The 21,512-nt window shown below is 43.7% G+C and overlaps 1 protein-coding gene across 2 annotated transcripts in view; it reads right to left on the bottom strand.

Moving 5' to 3' along the window:
* unc5b (unc-5 netrin receptor B) overlaps positions 1-21,512 on the bottom strand; it is a 55,667-nt gene that overhangs the window by 20,175 nt on the left and 13,980 nt on the right. The window lies entirely within an intron of this gene.

The following is a 21,512-nucleotide window of genomic DNA, read 5'->3' as shown; positions in this document are numbered from 1 at the left end:
GGGAGAAAATGTCTGTATGACAGCTTATTTTGTGTGCCCCTCTCAAGCTTCGGAGGAAAGCCACTCTGTAAGTGCATTTCAAGAAGACATTTAAGGTGCTGACAGTTTGTACCGTCATGGAAGGAGTACAGTGACATTTTTGCCTCCCTGTATAACTAGCAATCTGGACAAGGCAGACCCCCTGCTCTAGTTTCTCTGGAAGAGTCTGTGCTTCTCAGCTGGAGCAGAGAGCCGCTGACCTTCTGCAGGTCAGTCCTGTTGATCGCACATTATCCCATGACATTTTCGATGTGACACGTCCGTCTTGGAAAAGCTGTCAAAAGCTTTTCCTGGCAGGAAGGACACAGTCTTTCTGACCTCTTTTGTCAGATGCGGTACTCTAATGATGATGAGTAGATCCCAAGCAGTATATCAATGATGTTTATAGCAGAAGACAGATTTGTGTATATGGACTGATAATGCGTGACAAAATGCGTGCTATACAGATAAATAGGAAAAGTTGTGACAGTAGTCAAGACAAATAAAATGGCTTGGACAGCTTCAAGAATATTACAATAATGTATAAAAATAAACCATGCTGCAACTCATATATTTATTAAATGAAGTGTATCCTTGTGTGCACGAGTGTGTAGGTGCACAGGTGGACTGGAAAAGACCGTGTGACAGCACGGCATGGATATAAGGGTCTGCTTTGAACATGAAAAGTTAGCACCAAAGTAGCACATACATAAAAAAGTGTCGGCATACTTTGAAAGCTGCTATAGCTGCATGTGCTACAAATGTTCTCTCTGTTTTGTTGTAACAGCCAATGCTCCCTCTAATTTTTCATGTGTCTGAGCGAACACACAAACTCCCTGAGCGATCCCTTGGACCACTGTGAGCGACATCAGACGTGTGCACTGTGGTCACGCCAGCATCTAATCCATCCAAGTTACATGGTTTATTAAAATAATCAAATTACAGCATTTACATTTCTGTTAGACTACTTTTAATTAACTGCTTTAGCCCACTTACAATGAAAATTTAAAAAATCCTGTTCATGACCTGTGTAGTATGTTAACACTATTGGAAGTAAAAATAACTTGAACTCCAATTTTGAAAACACAACTTTCTTTCTTTTTTTTTTTTTTTTTTATAAAGCTCTGACTTGTATTATGAGTCTGTGGTCTGGGAGAGAGTCCTGTAACTCGGTCTGCAAAATACAGTATATAATGACCAATGTTGGGCAATTAATTATATAGTTACTTCTTCAAAAAAGTAACTCAGTTTGGCAAACAACAAAGTTTTTTGCAGCTATTTTTTTTTAAGTAGCCAAGGCGTTTTTTTAAATAAACATTTCAAACTATTTACAGAACAATCAGCTGTTCTGCATCAAATCTGATGCCACACAAATTATTTGTGCCACTCCAAAAAATAATTTCTGTCCACTATGAGATAAAGAAGAACAACAGCCTGATACCTGCAGGCCTGACAACAGGAGATGTATCACACCTGTAACACCTGTAACATTCAGCAGCCGCCTCATTGTTCTGACACACCAACAAAACTATTGACTACACTACACACTAACTACACACTAACTACACAAGATTTGCGCTAAACGTCGCAAATCTCTCACATCTCAAAGCACCGCCGTCACTCCTAAAACTTCCCCCCGTTTCTTAACAACTAGATGCCACGTTGCCATATCGTTTTTTGATTGGTCGACATGGTACTTTTTTCGACCAATAGGAAAGGGTGGGGGTTTTTTGGTGTTGTTTTTGCGCACAGACGGAGAGTGCTTTCGAGCGTTTTCCTTAAAAAACGCCGTTTTTATCATTTCTTCCCGCAGTAAATATAAACAACGATAGTATTCAGGAAGAAAATCAAACATTGCAGATATTTTTATCATAACTCTGGTTTTACGTGGCCTATCAACACAATTTAAAAACTGGTATAAAGTCCACACTTTTTCCGTCAATTGTTCCGTCTGTCCTGCTCACATCTCCAATGGTTGTACACGTTGTCATTAACGTGGCTTCGCTCTACATCAGCCACGCCGCTTTGCCAGCTAAAACACCGGTGTCGGCACATCAGGACGTTGTCATAGCCTGTCAACCACGTTGAGTATATACGAATGTCAATCGCATCATTGGCTGGACTGTGGGATAAGGTGGCATCGTCCTAATCCCATACGGGAGCAGCCAGTCACTTACTGACTAACACTGCAAAACAGAATTGTTAAAGTTTTAATTTTAATTTCAATTCAGGTTAGATTCTTTTTGTGCGCAACGCAGATTTTCTGTGCGCAGAGACCGTGCCAGCAGTGCGCAATTGCGCACGTGCGCAGCTTAGAGGGAACATTGGACAGCTACACACAGGTGACAAATGAAAGGCAAACCAAATAAAAACTGTTGGGACACTCAACAGCTTCGGTGAGTTTTGGCATTTGAGCTACAAGAGCCTCAAACATTTTCCCAAAATATTGTCGTATTTCATTGATGGCGTATGGAAAGCACAGTCTAACACATTTTCCAAAATATTCCAGATCTCTAACTGTATGAGCCATACACTATGATTCATGTCAGCTTAACTCTCACCAAAACATTCAAAGACCCTTTAGATGAGAGCCCCTGGGAGCTCAGTTGCACTGCAATTTAAGCACCACCAGCAAGTAGAAAAACTCTGCAAACGCTCAAAAAACACAATGGCAGTGATTTTGGGAAGACAATAATGTGACAATAAAAGCTGCAAAAGTGACAGAAACTGAGACTTTTGTAAGGATGAAAAAGCTGCAGGTAAAGTGTGTTCTCACCACATGATAATAATCACAATGGTAAATGGACTGTGTCTTATATTTTTTAATTAAATTTTTTACTTCCATTGTCTGTTTTGCATTCATTTGCAGTGTTTTACTATTTGCTTATGTTTTCTTAAGTTGCAGCATGTTTGACCTCTCAGGGCCTCTGTAGCACTGTCATCTTGGAACAGATCACTACCGTCAGTCTAAAAATGATTCGTCATAGTCTAAAGATGACAAGTTATACTGATTTGCAGGGACCCTTCTCTATAAGGGGACAATTTAACCTGAATCGAGGCAGGAAAATGGCCCTCAAAGCATAACAGCCACTGGATCCCCTCATTGTAGAGATGAGGAGTCCAGGTTTTCCTTTAATTTTGCCCCCCTCTATCATACTGGTCCCATCCCTTGCATTTTTGAGTAATACAGGTTCTTATAAATTTTTAATGTGTCTGACTTTACAGCAGAAAACTTGTTTTTACCTGGTTGTAAAAATGATGTGGATTCAATAAGCATTAACGTGAAGAAGATTGACATTTTCTCCAGTCAGGATAATCTAAAAGCTAAAGGCATATCGAACTCGGTGCCCTGTCTTCCCTTCACATACATGCCTACAGATGAATTCACATATGCGGGAACAGCTCACTGGGAACTGTGCTTTTCCTACACTACAGCCTTACAGCCTCGCAGTTCTCAAATCTCATCCTCTATATTCAGAATGGCTAAAAAAAAAGAGAGATGCGTGAGCAAATTCAGCTGCTTTTAAACTACGAGATTTAAACAAGGCAGATTTGCAGTGTTCAGTTTTCAAAATGTATCAAGCCTCAACCTGATCAGGTATTCTACAACCAGGGAACAAGAGAAAGTACTTAGAAAGATACCATCTCCTATTTTAGGAAAGTGAGCACTTGCCCACTCTCATCCCACTGTTCCCCTTGACAGATTCTGTCTGAGACATTAGGGAAAGCAAAGCGCAGAGCTCGCAGAGGAAGCAGGAGAGAAAAATTGTAGCAGGATTGAAACCAAGGCCAACGAGGATTTATGGTATTCAGGAGGCTGTATCATCTTCAAGTAAAGTCAAATCTATATGACTACAAAAGGTCTAGCTGAGGTAAAAGTAGAATTACCAACAACTGAGAGCTAGCAGGAGACAAGAAAGGCATCAGCTGCTCAAGGCATTACAGCGATCCAGGATAGATCGCTGTTTTGGAGCATCTTGTTTTTGACTCTTTTCTCTCTCCCACGCAAACACTTCATTGTTCCAGTCACTGCAATCACCTGTGACCTTAAACTGAACCCTCACCTTTTAACCCACCCAGACCTCGGCAGTGTACAGTAAAAGCAGAAATGCTGACGGTGATGATGAGCTCAACGTGATCAATAAAGGTTTTCAAATACTTTTTTTCTGTTTCACTGAGCATAAATGCATCGCAAACGATCCAGCTAGCCACCAGTGCAATATTTGTGTCAGTGATGGACACCTTACAACTAAATTTTACTTTAGTTTAACGAGAGTGGCTTCATTATATTAGATTTTTTTTTTAAATGCCAAGGGCGATCCTCAAGGAGTTTTCGAGGAATACAGCGAAACAAATAGAAACACTGGAACAAACGCCCACTTGTTTCTTATAGCAGGTGTTCGCACTTTTACGTCACTTATATACGCTCAATTAAGCATGCACAATGCTGAGGATACAAGCAGGTAAACACAAACAATTATGAATAATGGAAGTTAACACATCAGAACGTGATGCTTAACCATGAACATGAATCGCATTCATTGGCATGCCTCTCTCCCTCTCCCTCAGTTCCTCTCTCCCTGCTAAGCTGTCGCCTCCAGTCCCTCAAACTTTGTATTCTCTGTCAATAACCAATTGTGTCGCCCCTCCCCGCCCCACTCCCCCGCTCTTTTCCCTTTGTCCGGCATTGATCGCTCGGTGTTCAAACATCGGCTGAAAACACAGCCTGTCACTCTTCAGGCGCGATGAGAGGGGGCACGGAGAGAGAAGGAGGAAAGGCAGAAAAAGAACGGTTGCAGAAAGACAAACAAAAGAGAGACGGCGGTTCAGCCAGAGACAGAATGGAAGGAGAGCACTGCGTATTTGGATAAACCTCCCTCTCTGCGCCGTGTCTGTGTGTGTGCGCGCGTGTGTGCTCTGAGGCCTGCAGAGAGGCACAGTTTAATTAAAACACTTTTAGATGACAGAGGAAGGAGACGGACAGACAGACAGCCTCTTTTCTCTCCTGCATCTCTGTCTGGGATAATGGAGCTAGGGGTTTAAAGTAGAACCTGTGTTTTTGGGCCAGCATACAAACATCCATCAGAGCTCAGCAGCTGGCAATTTGTGCGGAATGGAGGAGCCTTAAAGACAAGAACTCCTCACCGTGCAGCACAGCAAGTCTTTTATTACTCTAATGACAGACGGCAGACAGCTAGACAGCAAACACAGGCTTCTGGGTATTCCTTTCTAGAGCACACAATTGTGTGAACACATAGGCACAAGTAGACCCAGACACTAGATGACAACCTATAGTTATACGGAGCATTCTCAACCACTCTTATTCATGCATGCTGAACTCATCTGCAAATGAAGGAGTCCCCTCCTTCACGTTTGACTGTGTGGTGAAGTGCAGAGCTTCAGTTCGCCGTAACGGAGAGTTGAAGTGACAGTGGTGGAGCCCGGCTACGCTAGAAGGCAGGACTGCGTGGGAGAAAGACAGAGGGAGTCTGGACGGGGGTGACAGGATGGGAAGACAAGAGAGCTGGCCAAAGACAGGTCAAGAGACACTCAAAGCCAAGTGGTGAGCAGAGAGACAATAAGGCACGCGCACACACACACACAAATTCACGCACACACACACTGGACAGCTATAATAACTGGCAAGGGAAATGAATCACAGCAATGTCTGTCTTTGTCTAAGCCTGTGAAACTCTCTGTTGTTCTCTCTGCCCTCTCTTTTCTTTTGCTCCTCATTCTCTCACACACACACACACACACACACACACACACACACACACACACACACACACACACACACACACATGAATGACTGTAATTTTCTTAGCCCCAGCGCCTCTAGCCAGAGTGGAGTCTAAAGCGTCTGTACTTTATCATTACCTTTACAGAGTTAGTCATTACTGTCCCCTTCAGTGCCCTCACTATCCCAACACTGCACTCAGAAGTAGGGGAAAAGCAAGCATGAGAGAATAAAGCAAAGGAGGAAGAGTACTTTGAAGAGGTCGAGCGACAGAGAAATACTACAAAAGAGATGGGGTTAAGTTGTGTTTGCGAAGATCATGAAGTTTTCCTTTTTTTAATAGAAATAAAACATCTTATGAGTTATATCAGAAACAAACAAACAGCGGCGCAGCATCCCACGGCCTCGCCTCTGCTTTCCACTGGAGTATATGACATGCCAATGCTTTCCTTCTTGCCCTCCCCTGACTCCAGTCTTCCTCCCCTCTTGCCTCCTGGATTCAAAGCACTTTGCTGTGTCCATTCAACTTCAAATGACATTTTACTTTAATGAAAAATACACATGCAAAGAAAACATGGGCCCAACTACGAAGCACAACCAACCCTAGTGCTGGGTGCTGTACTGGATGCAGCAGCACACCAGCCAGTAATTTCATGCATGATATGAATTTTTCAAATGCTGCTAAACCAGTAAACAGACAAAAATACCCGCTGTGGCTTTTCAGCGTGTTTGAATGTGTTTTATTATTGGCCACCAGGCAGCATATGGAGAAGGAACCTGTAAGAAATGGGCCCCTTGTTACTCATGCTCCTAAACATTTGATGCAAAATATTAATATAAGACATGATTTATTCGTTCTGAAGCTAAATGTCTTCAGCGAGGCAAACATTATCAAGCCGACCAGATAGGACCAAAAGCGACTTGGACAGGAGCTGCGTCTGCTGTTTAAAAGTTTATCAGTTTTAAATAATGCGACTCGTTTTGCTGTCACTTCAGGTCACTCTGCTTGCCTTTGATTGGAGGCGGAGATCAGACCCTACGCACACAATCTCAGGGAAACAGGTGAGGCAAAGATACTCAAGGCTAACAGGTGTTTTTTCTCCCAGCCACAGCTTCATTTGTGGCACAGAGTTTGGAAGAATATGTCTCAAGGCAGCACTTCACAGCTCTGCTGTGGAAACATTAACACTAACGAGCCAGATGTTGACTTTGATTACAAACAGTGGGAACAAGAAGTGGCATTACATCTAACCGAAAAGCACAACAGGCAGCCTGTTAAGGACCGACTTCATAGCCCCGTACGAAATATTACAGGTTTTGTTAACAGAGCCTAAGAGTAGGGGTCGCTGTGGCCCAGGAGGCAGAGCTGATCAACTGCTCGTTGAAAGGTCAGCGGTTTGATCCACAGTACACGCTGAAGTGTCCTGAGGCAGGATATAAATTGCCGCCCATGCATCCGACGCAACGTGTGTGATAGGTAAAAGCACTCGAAGGCACAGGATAAAGTGCAGTGCGAACGTGTGTGTGCGTGTGAATGGGTGATTGTGGCTTTGAGTGCTCGGTAAGAGTAGAGAAGTACTCCATAAGTACTATTCCTGTTTATTGTTTTGGTGGCGTTATTTTGTTTTATTTCCTTTTTATGACAACATAGTTTTTTATTATCTATATACTACTGAAAGAGGAATCAGCCACTGCAAAATGACATATGTAAAAATATGAAAGTGGCAGAATGTTAAAACATATTACATATTTTCACTGTCCGGTTCTACTCAGCCCACTGAGGTCAAACAGCTGTGAGGACAGACGGTCAAATGTGACAACACTGCTTATGACTAACAAAACAAGGCCAATTAATACAGTGATCAACAGCCATTATGCAACATTGACGATATACATCATCCTCGCCCTATCCACCTCATTATCATCATTCTTGAGAGGAAGCCCCGGGGTACGAGTTGCACACACTACACAGAGGCAGGTCGAAAGAGACAGAGATTGATGGAGGAAGACAGGCTCTCCTTGCCTTCCTTAAAGGACAATTACATTGAGTGATTGATATTCAGCCTGACCTCATCCTCATCAGCTTGAAAAAAACGGTACAAGAGGAGAGAGAAGAAACCAGGGAGGAGGTAAAAAAGATAAAGTGAAGAGATGTGAAGACTGGAAAGAAGCATGTGTGGAGATTTAGAAGGATCTGATGGAGAATCACTGCACGTGTGAGTGGGGCAGTCACAATGTGTGTGTATTTTGGCGTCAAGCAGGGCACAAGGCGACATGAGTACAGGTTGGAGCGACACAGCATCACTTCTCACATCAACAAAGGCAGACGGAGTGTGAGGAGTCATGCGGTTCACCCATCTGACCGAATACGCACACACTCGCACAAACGCTTACAACATAAGCAGCCCTTTTGAGCGCAGACAGGGGGCAAAATTGGTCATCTTTTAATAGGAAATGTCATTAATTCACCAGTGACTAACAGAGCCGCCATTATTTTCATTTCATCACGATTGCTGTGAGTCGACAGGAGGCAGGAAGCAGAATTTGATTTCCTGCTAAGAGCACCACAGCTCCAACTCAGTGTGCTCTCTCATCAAGTTTTCCAAATGTTGGCCTTGAAAGCTCTTGTTTGGGTATTTTGATACTGCCACCAAGATGTGAACCTGCGGCGGCTTCGCATGTCTCTGCAGCCCGTTTCTTTGTACTCACCATGGTGACTCTCTAACTAACAGACTTCCTCTCTCGCACCAGCAGGCACACGCAGTCCCCTTCAGGTGCTTCATGACTACTAGCGGCGACAGCGCGGCTGGTATTGCTTTCACCTTGCGAGCCTTTGTGAGTGTTTGTCATCCTGGCAAAATACGGTCATAGCAATACTATAGCAGAAAATCTATATGTGTTTTAAAGCACTACGGGAGATGTTTGTAGGTTATACGATGTTGTGAACGCAGTTGTGCCTCAGCCATGCAAGAGACAGTAATTTCTTGCAATTTGCATACTGAAATACTCTAAAGTTGGTAAAAAAACAAACAAACCAGTTATATATTGTAATTTGTGCAATTAGCTTCAATCTTTTTAAAGAATCTCTGCAGTCTGCTCTGTTAAACGTGGAACTGCCACCTTTCTTTTGTTAAATAATTAGCTAGTAGAGACTGCAAATACTAATTTTTGTCAAATATGCACCAATTAAAAGTTTTTTAAAGAACACAAAACACATAAATCTGCTTATATATTTTCTTACATCTCTAAACTTTACTTCGGGGAGCCTATCCCAGCTGACATGGGGCTATCTAACAAAGAGACAGACAACGATTTGCACTCACATTCATTCCTACGACTGCACTAACTGGATATCTTTAGACCTGCGAGGAAGACTGAGTACCCAGAGTGCACCCACGTAAACACAGGGAGAACATGCAAACTCACACAGAAATGCCCTGACCCGATGATGGAATTTCCTCTGACCTTCTTGCAAGGTCTTTGGGAAAAAGCAGGGCTAACCACTGTGCTGCCCCCTGAGTAAAAAACCTCATCCACAAAATATATCTAAAAGCTGAAGAGGCGACCACATTTGATAACCTAGAAGCCAAATCCACAGAAGGACCTGCAGCTAACTTTAGCACAGAAGTTAAATACATGGATGATGATTGCGAAACTTTCCGTGAGATTTTGACAGCTTCATCTTGAGGTAATTAGGCAGCTGGGTAAGTTGTTGTCACAGAAACAGGGCTTTTTCACAGTGTTGGTTGACATTTTAACTTTTTATCAGCTATTTACAATATACAAACACATTATGTGAGATTGGATGTTCAAAACCTTAGTATGTAACTATAATTACTATTTAATGTTGCAGTAGGCAAACACAGTAATAGTGATATTAGCGTCACAGACATTGTCAAACAGTGACCACAGCAGCTGATGTGTTGTGTAGAGGCTGTAAATAAATAACATTTTTCACTTGAAAAGCATGGGCTCACTATGTAAGTGAAGTGTTTGAATTTATAATTTCAAAACGAGTAAAGTACTACAAAAGTACCTGTACCAAGTTTTTGGTACCAGTACTAGTAATGATTCAAATGTGAAGTTACCCAAGCCCACCTGGTAGTGCTATACACCTCTGAATAGGTCCCTATCTGCCATAGTTTGTTGCTCCATTGTTCCGACATGAATGTTAAGACAAATTTCAGCTGTAATTTTTCACATATTAGCTATACTTGTAGGTTACTTCACAGGACTTTGGTGTGAGAGTACTTGCCCACCATTAAAACCTCTTTTAGACTGCTTTCAAATATAATGACGCGTTTAGTTTTGTATAAAAGTTGTGACAGCAGTTTTACGAATCTGACTATGAACCACGAGGGGCATTAATGTAAAAGTAGCTTATGACTAAAATGACAGAAATCTGACACTCTGTCAGACTCACGATGCCGGCATTTTCTGAGAATGGCACTGAAGACAATATGACAACACACACATTGTTAATGCTTTGCCACCCTTTCTGTATATTTGTCATAGGAGCGTGTGAGATGCAACTTGTTGGAAGTTCATCATAGCAGTGGAAATGTCACACCTTTGATTGCTTCCAACATGCTAATGAGGACACCTGCAGAGCGGCTATTTCTGTGGGGTGTGAAGCCGATCGTTTCATCAAGATACGAGTGCATGAGTTTAATTAACTGTGCTGGGCTTGTGCGCAAGCGGGCAAGAAAGATAGAATCTGTGTGAGGCAGTAAGCGGAAAGGAAAAGGTGTGTTTGGGAGAGAGAGAGAGAGAGACAGTGAGGTGACAGGAGGCAAGAAAAGCAGATTGGCAGAGGAGGAAGGCCGAGCAGGTGATGGAGATGCACAGTGACAGAAATCCTTCGCTTGTCCATCCAGTATGTCCCGGTGGCAGCAGGAGAGAGAGAGGAAGCCTGAGGACATAGTTACACATATGCATGCAGACACACACAGACACACACACATGCAACACAACAAAGACCTCATTTACCGATCTGATTGTATACAGAATGTTATCCTACACTCTTATCTGAAAGGTGTGTTGCCCTACAACCATCTAATTGTAAATGAAGCGTGACCTGCCCTTTTTTTTTTTTTCCAAAGGACTCGCCTCCTGTGTCATTTCTTCCCACAAACATATCCTGTCATAATAATACTTAACCAGTCCTCTTGGAGGCGATGCTTGTGGGGGGAAATGCACAGACACACAGGTAAACATGTTATCTAACTACATGGTTACAGACAGTAAATAAGGCAGAAAATGAAAGAGGGACAGACAGCGGTGGTTTTTGCTGATAACTGGGTGAATACTGGAGAATTACGTGGTTGTTTCACATGGACCCACACTATATTCAAACCATGTGTGTAAAAGAGCGACATGGTGGGTGTGTTTGCAGCAATCTATAGAATATATTTACCCACCGTGCATGCAACCGACAGTGCCCGCCCCCCATCTATAAGCGAGCTTCTGCGACTGTGTTTTTGGATGTGTGGGTGAGTGTGACTGTGAGAGTGGGAGCGCTAAGAGGATTTGGGCTTGTGTTGTAGCTGTGAGCCCACTGCTGCTACTGGTGCATTTGAATAGACGCGGGGACTGGGGGGGGGGCTACATCATGGCTGAAAGTGTGCTCTGTCACAGCTAGGGGGCGCCACCCCCCACTGAGCTCATTAATCATGGCCCATCAAAAAGTGGCTCTGTGCTGTTTGTGTATGCCCTGACGACCACCTACTGCATGGGAACACAGGCGTACACAAACAGTGCTATCAATCACTTTCGCAGATGTAGACAGGGGGTTAGAGAGGGCTGAGACAAATATTGTCGTCCTCTCAAAATTACAGACCAGCATCACAACTGTTACTTGGAGGTCAAGCTCACGCGAATGAGAACGCGACCCTTGCCCTTCCTTCTGCACGTGTAGATCCAACTGCACGAGCTGAGTGCAACGCGCCATTGCTGGCCTGCTCTCCCACTGCACAGCTGCTTGATGAGAATTGCGCAAATCTACCCGGAGTGGCTGGTTGCCATGGTGGGTATTCACATGGAGTCCTCTCCTCTAGAGGCCTGGAGTCTACACGGCTATTAACTGTGGCGCACACTCTGCAGCTACACACGCTCACACATTGCCCACAGTCTGTCTCCTCGCTTCCTCCATTTGGAAGTTTTTCCTAAAAATCTGTCCGTTTCTGTCGCTGATTGTCTCACGGTGTCTCTGTGTATGCGTGTGTGTGCAAGCATGTATAGTGAATAGGTAAGCAGTTGAGTGGGATGAGTGTTTGGAAGCCGGAGCCGTTTAAATGGCCGTAATTACATGAGAAGATGAGCTGCATTCCTTCCTGAGGGCAGACTGATTACAGGCCTCTCCTCTCCAGGCCCCTGTAATTACCCACCCTATCCTGCCTACCCTCCCCAACCGGCGCTTCACCTTCCATCCCGCTGTACTTGCATTGGTTTCTCTCTGCTTTGGCTGGTCTGTGCCCCCACCTCACCCTCCTCTCCTGTCCTCTAATCCACCTCTCTCCCAACTTCTGCAACAGTCTACCTCCCCCTTCCCTCACCGGGTCATTCTTCTGTCCTCTCTCATAACTCCTTGAACTGATTACTACTTACACGCACACACACACTTAAAGCTTAGAGACCACTCACAGGACAAACAGCGGAGGTGGCATCATGAATGTAGTGCATACAGCCTTCAATTTTTTTCCTAAAGATCTCTTTGACATTAAATCCCACGTGTTATGAAGATTTTCTATGAATTTTTAAAGCCCTTGACTATGCATGTAAGCATGAAACTTTGCATCAAAATGCATAAAGGCTACTTTTTGATGAAAGTAACTACTACATGTATAGCAGGCATACTTCTATTTGTGTGTAAATGTGTGTAGGGAGGAGGGTTGCTTTTAAATTCCAGTCAATACCAATGGCCACTCCTTTGGAACAGACAGTTTCTGCCTTAAAGGCAAAACTCTGCTCTCTCACCCCACTTTTGTTTCTCTCACAAACACACACACACAGATGGGTGGAGATAAGCACCTGACCTCACGCATACACGAACCTCACCAAAACCAGTAAGTCCACCCCACTCAGAGATTACAGCAAGACTGGAGACACACACACAGTCAAATTACACGTCCTTCACCAGAACACCCTTAATTGGTGCACAGAGCTGCAGTCTGGGTCCTCGCTGCTCTTTCATTTGTCCTCAAGTAAATGATCAGAATGGCAATCTTTCACAATTTGTGCACTTTAAAATTTGTGCTCTGTTTGAAAAATTAAGATTCAGCTCATGTTTCTGATTTTGTCTTAGGGTCCTGCCACGTTACCGTGCGCTACGTCAAGAAGCGTGACCTGCGATCGTGAGACGAGTCGGCAAATTACGTCAAAACATATGCGGTTCTTTTATTATTTGATATGACAACTCAACTCCCCGGAGAGGGAGAAAGACGGACAGATCAAACTTCCTGTACAAATCACACCAGACACTCCAAGCAGGTGATAATGAAGGGAGAGGAGAGTGTTAGGGGGCTTATCGAGTTGTGGGGAGAGAGCGAGAGTAAACTAAAACATCACAGGGGAAAGATGGATGGATTAAAAATGAAAAGTCCCTATCTCTTGGAGCATTATGAAGACACGGAGCAGAAAGAAGGGTGACAGAAATAGAGCCAGTGAGGGAGAGAACTTAGGAAAAGGATGAGAAAATGGGAGAGATGGATGGTAAGCACAGGTAACCTCGCTAATGTAAGGCAATGATGGAGGGAAAGGGCGAGGAGGAGGAGGAGGGGAGAAAGAGGGAGATTAATGGCAGGCTGTAAATGGGTAGCCATGCATAAGGGAAAGGAAGGAAGAAAGGAAGGAAGGAAGGAAGGAAGGAAGGAAGGAGGGAGAATATGTGGATGGAAAGAGCGAGGTAGAAAACGATGGAGAGAGATACAGAAACACTCCCTGGGTGCAGATCGAGAGCAACTCTTGATTGGTGTGAGTGTGTGTGCAAGGGTGTGTACATGCACTGAGCATTGGCTATGGTTGCCACGACTGCCAGCGCTATTAGAGAAGCCTGCTGTTGTAATGTGTTGTGACAGGGGCTGATTCTTGTGACTAACTGCTTTGGCAGGAGAGCTCCTCTGTCATGCTAATGAACAGATGAGGAGATGAGCCGGATTGACAGCAAATCAACGGGTCACGCCGATGACCCTTCACGGCCTGAAAAAGGAGGTTTTTAGATGGTCTGTATGAAGACACCAGAAGATGCTGATATCCTCAGCGTGTACACCGCCCGACACGCCGATGCAGACATCTTCGCACACAAATAACTACTTGCAAAGTGAGTGTGACAGAGGTGGTGACAAATGGACAAACAAAGTGAAATGAAAAAACCAAAAAAACCAACAGCAACACCTAAAAAGTAGAAGCGTGATTATACTCCACACAAACACGGGCAGGGTTGGCGTCACTCTGTTCCTTCATTGCGTCCCCTTGCATCAGAGAAATCCCTAGATGTGCAGTGCACAACAAGCAGCATGCTGTAGGATCGCCTGCGTGTAAGCTCGTGAGAGGCAGCTTTGTAAAGTTGCCAATGAAATTCTGAAAAGTAGCGTTCAATGTATATTCGAGGTGACGAAAATAGGCCTACGCTCCCAAAACGCACACAGAAAACGAACTTAGGGATCAAATTGCTGTTTAAATGAAGAGATTGGATAACATGATTGAAAAACAAGCTTGGCTTTGACTAGATGTTAAAGTGAAAAACACAGAAATAGAAACAAGACGGATTACACGGGGAGACCAGGAAGTAGGCGAGGCGTAGTAAAGAGTGGGGCACTAATAGGCAGAAAATCAGTGCTGGAGAATACGGATGACGAGAGGTGATGCGGTGACAGCAGAAGAGGACAGATAGAGAGGCAGGAGTTAAGAGATGAGATTCAATCTCCTCACTCTGCAGAATGTCAGGGCCTTGCGAGCAAAAGTAGTCTTGCGCGCGAAGCTAATGGTTGTTTTATCCTTTTGATCTTTTCCCTTCATTCCCTTTATGCCCCGCTTCATCATTCTCTCAAAATACATTTCCCTGCCTGCCTTAACTCTGACCCAGGCGCTCAAATCAGGCCAGAAGACAAAAAACCTAACAGAACTAGAACTATTTTCTTTGCTCAACTAAAGGTATATTTCCTCTGCATATTTGTTAACTTTAAAAAAAGAAAGAAACACACACAGACATGTCCATTTTGTATTTCTACAGTAGTTATTGTGCTACTTTTAGTTTTTTTTCTTTAAACCCAACAAGCAAGCAAGAAAAATTGTAAGCCCAGAGGAAGCCAGACTTCACAAGGAAATGTGCAGGTCAAGATAGGAAGGGAAAAACACACCATACCATTTGACTGCCGGGCAATCTCAGCGCAGTGCAGCACCAACACATAAAAGTAAGAACTAAAGCAGAAGCATCTCACAGACTATCACTTTTGGCCAGGCCAACTTTTCTATATCTGGCAATCTCTGTTGCTAACAGATTGTGAAACAGTGAGAACTGATAACTCTGCATCGCAGCGAAGGGAAAACGGAACATTGGTGCATCCTGGGCAGCCTGTGCGCACGCGTCTCTGCTCTCCTCCACGAATCTAAATCTTGTTATGTTTCAGGTCAAAATATTGGTTCTTTCCCAAGTGTGATGAGTCAGCATTCGTGCATCAATCATTCATGAGGCTTTGGTTGCTGCCTGATGTCAAAGTTTTTTTTTCTCTGCTCTTCATTGCAGCTGCACACGCGTCCTTGACCCAAAGACAGGGTGGGGACTGGGATGGAGCGAAAAAGAGGGCATCGCGCAGCCTCGAGCCAGGACCTGTACTGTATGACTGGACTGGCAGGGATGGCGGTGATGGAGAGCAGTGATGGAGAGAGCATGACAAAAATCCCCTTGGCATAGACAAATAAAGTAGGCGGCTGTGAATGAGAGAGAAAACTTGCTTGTGCATGTGAGGAAAAGCTGAAAGAGGGAAAGACGGACGGATTGAAGAAGAGGCAGAGTGTCACCCGCCAGACGCCCAGGGCCAGCGCAGACTGATGGTGACACTGAGTGGCCAGAGTGTGTGACACTGTGACAATAATGACGAGAGACTCAGGCCCGATTTCCGCAGCTTCTCCTTCTTCTGTCCGTCCCTCCTCCTTCTGTTGCCCCCCTGCAGCGGCCAAATGCTTTGATCCACACCCTGACTGTGTGTCCTGCTCTTAGCCTGGGTCAAACCAAGCGGGCAAGCAAAGTCGCATAATCCCACAAACCCCAACTCACGTGGAAGTCAAAAAGTCAGCAATGAGCTTTTTTCTGACTTTTTCTTGAAGTTCAGAAAAGAAAAACTAAATTGACTGTGATAATGAGCTGTTTACAGCGCGTTCTCAATTTACAACTCTTTACAATACTTGTTATGTCTCAAATGAGATACTTTGACACTTATTCATTATTTATAGTGCATGAGTGAATAAGTGTGGCTATATGAAGTACACCTTGAGTCTCCCACTCTTTTCTTTTCACTAGTTTTTTTATAAAAAGAGATCAGCAAGAAAAAGGTGCTGCAGATTCACTGTTAGCGGTAGCGATCCTGCACAGGTCTAAACTTGATGTTGGGAGAGCTTTATAACCCACTTTCACTTCAGGCTAATTGGTTTGAAGCAGCGCTTATTGTGACAGACCCTCCATGTGTTCGCTTCTCCCCCTCAGTGGTCACCATACTCGCTAGCTAGCTAGCTAACAGTGCCAGATCCTTTTTCAGTCATTAGTGTTACATTTCTCGTAGTTTGGTGAGCAACTCGCTAAAAAAATCGATATGTATTTGTATCTTAATTTGCCATCTTGACTGTGTAATACTTTAGTATTACCTGTACTCACAGGCTTCACAAGTTGCTGGTAGTTCTTTAGAGCTAAATGCCAACTGGTACTTAGAGTGATAAATTTACTGACTTGATAAATAAAAAGTTGGGGGGATGTTCAAATTATTAGCGGGACAATCCAACCTGATGAAGAATGAATTCTACATTCATACTAAATGTCATTTTTTTAAACAGATCTTTCCAATAGTTGTTGAAACATCTCACTCCAAGTGAAAAAAGGCTCTAGGTGTGCCACTGGGAGTCATCTGTAAGTGCAGTATTTCATGATAATTGATTTAATGAATCCTTTGTTGTGGCACAGAGGAACCATTCATTGATGATCCAACCTCTGTGCAATACGCAATTTTCAAAAACAATCCAATATTTAGGTGTGGACCAAAGAAGGGGAGTAACCTGAAAGACTAGTACTGCTGTCCCCTGAAAATGACAGGGACAGTGATGGTCTAAAGTTTAAAGAATATGCTTTAGTACCCGAACACACAGGAGAAGTGTGGGAGGCTAATATAAAATAGCAGGGTTTACCTCACTCTCTCAAGGCCCTTAACCTCCCATTGCTAAAATGGAGCTGCTCAGCGGTCAACAAATCAGATTGTGTTTTATTGAGTAGCTTTCAGGTCTGAACATGTATAGATTTGGGGAGGATACTGAAAATGGACCGCTTCTAAAATGATGTTCTGGAGATGTTTGGCTGTTTGTCAATTTCAGGTGTTCCAATTTTGTCTTTGTATTTTTAAATTTCAAACTCAAATTCGGCTCAAAGTTAAAGGCAATGACACGATTAAAGTATAATATTACACATGCCTGCTCCTAGTCCCCTTACCCTGGGTCCGTGCCAGTGGACAGGGGACACGTTGCCATAGTTCTAGTGAACAGCAGGGCATTAACTCTCTGTCCCAGATCCTAATGGCCCTGGCCTACTGAAACTCTCACAATCCCAAGGCCGCCCAGAGTCACGACTCTTCCTCTGCAACTGACTCCCAGCAGCATTGTTTTGTTTGCACTGTGCATTTTTCTGACCTGTGCACTTGTGTATGTTTTCAGTGTGGTCCTCGGTGCGTGCGGTCCAGCTAGTCACTTAGTGCTCTCTCTTCCCCCTCTCGCGCTCTCTCTCTCTGTCTCTTTTGGCTTCACCCAGACGAAGCCAAGGCAGCAGTGCTGGTTAAGAGGTTTGTGTATCCCATTAGGATGATGAAGAGGCCTTTCATCAGTACACTCCCTCCGGCCAGGCGTTGACAGGAGCTTTACCTCGACAAGCCTCTCAAACACACAGCTCGACATGAGACAGCACCCAGCGAAGAGGTCCGCAGGCGGTACACAGACTCACTGACAAACACTCAACTGCTGCTGACAAATACAAATACGCACTTACACACAAAGACTCTGGGCAGAGAACAAAACGGATAAGACTGGAACATTTTGTTGCTAACTTTTCACTTTCAATTGTATATCCATTTCTAGCTAATACAGTTTCATGTGAGAAGAGGGGAGAACACGAGGAGATCAGAGAGGTAGAAAAGTCTCGACGAATTCTGACTTGGTGTGCCGATCTATTTTTAATCACTGTCGCACGAGGACTAATAGCGTAACGGCCGAGCAGAGCTCCGTCCAGATGGGCAAAGTAATTTTTCAGGAGTTGTTAAAAAGACAGGACATATGAATGGATGAATACCAAGAAAAAAGAAGAGAGGAACAGAAAAATGGAGAAAGACTGGTGAGAAGAAAAGAGGGAGTAAGAGACAGAGATTGATAAAGACAGAGGAGGGTGTGAGCAGGAAGGACAGACAAGCCACAGGAGCAAGATGACCTGGATTCATAGGGCCAGTATTGATTACTTAAGGATGAAAAGCCAAACAAAGACCCTGCTTATAGACTAGATAAATGAGCTCACGGGGAGAGAAGGTACAAAGACAAAACTAGGTGAAAGTACCAGAGAAAGGTATCTAACGCTTGTATCTTAATGAGGTGGAAGAAAACCAAGTAAGCCACTTTATGCATGACTATAACTATGACTTGCAATACCGACAGAGAAAAAGTATGACAGCTAGGGCAATTAGCTGAATCTGGTGTCACATAAAAACAGGTTAAACAGGATTGCATATCCAGCACACAGGGGGCTGTGTGATTTAGCTCTTTTTTTTGGGGGGGGGGGTTCATTCATGTACACAACAGCGAGTCTGGATTATTCTGAGATATCCGAGCTTAAAAAACATTGAGTCTACCCAAAGATATGCCATTAAAAACTTAGAGTAAATGTATCACAGATAGTAGAAAAATCTGTGCATCCTTCAGCTCAACACATAACGACATCAGACATTTTCAGTTATGCTCCACTACATTTATATATTAGCAAATAAAGCTGTTTCTGCAGGAAAATAAAAAAGCGTAGAAGGAAAACCCATCTCCACTGTCACGTAGCACGTTTACACAAAAATAGATTCAAACAATAGAAATGCTTCAGCTGATTTTTTTTCCTCCCTTTTTTGTTGTTTGAAACAAGCCGAAAGCCATAAACTCAACACTTTTCAAATGGCCAGCGAAAAGTTGCAGCATTAGCGCTGATTGTAATCACTTGATGAAGGTGGGTCCAGTACTCACTCTGCTTTCATTCTCACAGCTGATTTTATAGCACTTTTTTCTTGTGGGAAAACAGCAATCTGTTGCTCCAGGAAACAGGTGTCAACCAGAACAGGTAAGTAAGCACTCGAGCTAAATGCTCTGCAGAACTGAGAAGACTAAGATCATTATTTTTAAGTTTATCACTATGAGTGATTCCATGTGTCTTATAAGCAGCCGTGCGATCCTTCCTCTTTAAATAATCACTGATTTTTGACGGCTGCAAGGACCGTTTGAGTTATTGTAGTCCTGAAGTATGCAGGGGTTAAAACATCATCAGCTCTAAACTTTCTCATTTCTGTGAGCCTTTGTAAGACTTCTTGCCCACAGAGCAAAAAGGGGGGAAAAAGTGCAGCTCTTGAATGAGCACACTACATTGGAAACTGTAAGAATGGAACAGCTTGACCCTCATATGGTTGCGGTCAGATGGGTCATTTGTGAAGCACAATGGCAGTCTGCAAACATAAAGGTGTTTATACTTTTCCCACAATTTACAATCTTTTCAGCATGAATGACTTCACAGGTTCTATTTTTCACAACAACAAAGAAACAGCTTATAGTGTGCATGTGTGTGTGTGTGCTATTCATATAGAGCATGGGCTGAAGTGCAGGTGAGAGCATGAGCCCCCCTGAGCAGACTACAGAAACGCACTGTGAGCTATAGTTTATTCTGTCTGGTATTATGAACTGCATTATATGCAACACAATGAGGTTCGGGCTGATAGTTAACAAGCTAGCATCAAACCACAAACACACAAACAGCGAATGAGTGATGGGAATGAAATGAGACGCAGTGCGCGCAGCTGCTCTGCAAATGTGCGTGAAGCAGAAGTTAAGCCCGACACCATAGCTTTATTAACTCCGCAGCATTTGGCGGCTAGTAAATGAAATTCAATAATAATGGCGGTGTTTTGTCTTTTCTGTTATGCTTGTTCGCTCTGGCCCTGTCCTCGTAATGCGCCAACCCTGCAAATTATTGGTGCTAATCTGTAGGTCAAAGGTCACAGCTTCCCGCTAACTCTTTATGCCAGGCTGCACTGATCAATATTTGACTGTTACTACAGTTGTGCTTCACTACGATGTCACGCTACACTAAGAAAAACCTGCACACCTATGAAAAAGGTCTCTCGACATGTGCGGCTTGGCCTCACCTCCTCCTGACCCCTTGACCTGTCACCTTTTTGATGCATATGTGATGGGCAACTCTCAGGTTTCGGCACTCACGTTTTATCTGCATACGCATGTAGAAAAGATCACAATCTCCATTTAATTACCCCAGCACAAAGCCTCACTGCTCTGTTTTCTCCCCATGAAATATTATAGCGCGCACAGCTAAACTACTCTAAAAGTACAAGCACATTAATATACATTACACAGTCTCCAATCATTTTAATGGCTGTGGAGACACTGAAAGCAATCAGTGGAGCAAATAAAAAAAGGGAGGAAAGAGGGACAGAAAGACACAGGGAAGCAGCAAAGTGGATGGGATGTGTACTTAAGGAGTGTGAAGATGAAACAGAGAGAAAGTAAGCTGAGCAGAAGAGGCAATTTTGGACAGCGTGAGATTCATCATGCCGTCTTGTCTTAGACTCATCATGCTCTGAGGTGCTCCATATAACAAGGTGTGGAGATCAATAGCATCCATTTACTGAGGTGCAGCTCATCTAATCATCTGGTGCTCTGCTGCCCACAAAAGGAGCTGTGACACACACCTGGGCCTCTAGAGGGGAACGAGTAATGAAATGTACACTGCAGCCCAGTCTATCTTCAAAGTCCCCCACAGCTAGCACAAACATAGCCCCCATGCCACCACTGCCTCACTTCCTTCATCTTCTCCACCTTCACATATGAGCAATAAATTCCACCTTGCTCTCCTCTCTGCCCCCCCCACACAATCCACCCCTTCACTTCGCTTTCTTATGCAGAGTCGAGTTTGGCCAAAGTTGCATGTTGTGTGGTCCATTAAGAGTCTGAGGGCGGTGAGACACAGACTCAAATACCCACAGCACTAAGCTTCTCTAAGTCATTGACCGAGCGCCTCTGGGTAGCATCGCAATAAGCGCTGTAAGTCCTGATTCCCATGTGAAATTTTATAATTCATCTTAATTGAGAAATTCAAGCAGGAGAAGGAGGGGTGGGGTGGTGGGCGGATGTAAAATGTGTAGGGTGTGTATTTGTGGAATTGGATGACACAGTGTGAAAGATAAGGTAAGGGGATTCCTATTGCCAGATCATACTATTTGTCTATTATTTCTTTTGCAACGCTTATTTA

This window comes from Oreochromis aureus, linkage group 13 (assembly GCF_013358895.1).
Source record: "Oreochromis aureus strain Israel breed Guangdong linkage group 13, ZZ_aureus, whole genome shotgun sequence".
In the NCBI taxonomy this organism is placed as follows: Eukaryota; Metazoa; Chordata; class Actinopteri; order Cichliformes; family Cichlidae; genus Oreochromis; species Oreochromis aureus.
Note: the sequence above shows the minus strand (reverse complement) of the source record. Positions and strands in the feature narration are given on the sequence as shown.